Here is a 1,955-nt window from a genome sequence, read left to right as displayed (position 1 = left end):
CAATGCAGCATGGAGAGTAGCCCCTTACATTAATCCTGGGGGTACTTTCTAGCTGTGCAGGATTGGGGGTGGGGGGAAACTACTGTCCTGTGCCTTTAAATCCTGATTCCACCTAGGGGTGGAGCTAGCTGGCTAGCTCAGTACATTGAGAGCTAGACCTAGAGACCGGAGGTCCTGGGTTGAAAATCTGTCAGTGGTTGAGTGAATCACTGGCAGTTAGCAGTGCAGGCAACTTTGGAAACACATGGCCATTGGTGTTACATCTAGGGGAGGGGAAAGGACTGAATCTTTACAAAGAAATTTTCTTTTTTTTTTCTTCCCTCCCTTCCCGCCTCAAAAATTCCTTAAGACTGACTGCTTCCTCTACAGCTTATCAAAAGCCACACCACTTTTTTTTCTCTTCCTTTATATTTAGATAAGGCCTATCCTGTAGTGTCTTACCCTTACCAGTTGTAGCACCACCCACAGGTGAGAAGTAAAACTGAAGGAACTTTAACATAATACTGCTACAGGTGCTCAGGGAGGAGTAATATCTTTGGTATGGAGGGCTTGTTGTGCCCTCCTAGGGCAGCTCTCCAGCCTCTGACCCTCACCTGACACCCAGCTCTCACTTGTGGCTCCTAATAGCTGATAGCATGCGGCAGCAGCCACTCCCCGGGCAATGGCTTCGACAGGCCGGCTAAACCTTGTGAGGGTAGCCATCGGGTCGTCATGGACCCCTGGTAAACTAGGACTTTGCTCACCCAGCATGTGAAGACTGCTTTGGCTGAACAGATGGAAGAAACCAATAAGAAGGTTCAACGGCTGAGATGGCGACGCAGCAAGGCACTGTGGAGTGCTTAGGGCTTGTTGGAGCACAAAAGACAACACGGCCATCCAATGCAGCTGAGGAAGTCTCCAGGTGTAATGATTTTTCGTGCCACTGGACCCAGGCTTCCAATGCTGAGAGAGTGGGACTGTCTCTGTGCATTGACTTTTCTACTTAAATCTTCATGCACAAGTGTCTTTGTGCACAAAAACATACAAAGACAATAGTCATCCTCAGTTACCGAGAGACTACTACTACTGCTACTGCTAGTAATTTAAAATAATTACATAAAATTGAATACATTTAAATAAAAGAATTATTAATAGTAAAATATTAATAATATTGAATTGAATTAAAACCTAATTTCTAAAATTGAACAAAGCCAATATTAAATCAAATTAATTAAAGCCAATATTAAGGAATAATTGTAGAACACAACAGTATTAATAATACTATAAATAACAATAATTATTAATTTTCAATAACTATTATTAGCCACTAACAACTATTATTAATTATTAATAATTATTATTGATGATTGATACTTGTTTGTGGTTAGTTACTATTATTCATAATTAATAACAACAATAATGAAAATAAATATATTAGTTGGTACTACTACTGCACAACAATTAACATTGAAGAAATTTGTGTCTCCATTTTTTCATGTTTCAGGACCTTTTCATTGTATAAACTGACCATTTAGCAATACTCAGCCTAGCTTAAATAGATAGATTAAGACAGACAGACTAGACACTATGGGAAATGCTGCAACGAATCAAGGGAAATCAGGAAATATTCCTCTCGATCCACCCCTGCATAAACTCTTGAATTCTTGGGGTGATACTAATATTCCTAAGACGAATTGGATGACAAAAAAGGAAGCTAAAAAACTTTGCAAAGCCTAGATGGAAATATCTTATACATGGCCAAAATATGGATCCTTTGAGTTCAAGATCTTAAAGGATGTGACATTATCCATTAAAAACAAAGATTCCAAATATTATAAATACTGGCTCTTGTGGGCATATCATGTTGATAAAGTAACCATCTCCTCCAGTGAGGAAACCATTCTTTCTTTGGAACTAGACCATTCTGGCTTAATTCCTTCGGTTCTTTCTTCTGTACCCTTGATTAGATCTATCAA

This window comes from Monodelphis domestica, chromosome 2 (genome assembly GCF_027887165.1).
Source record: "Monodelphis domestica isolate mMonDom1 chromosome 2, mMonDom1.pri, whole genome shotgun sequence".
NCBI lineage: Eukaryota > Metazoa > Chordata > Mammalia > Didelphimorphia > Didelphidae > Monodelphis > Monodelphis domestica.
This window is presented reverse-complemented; position numbering follows the sequence as displayed.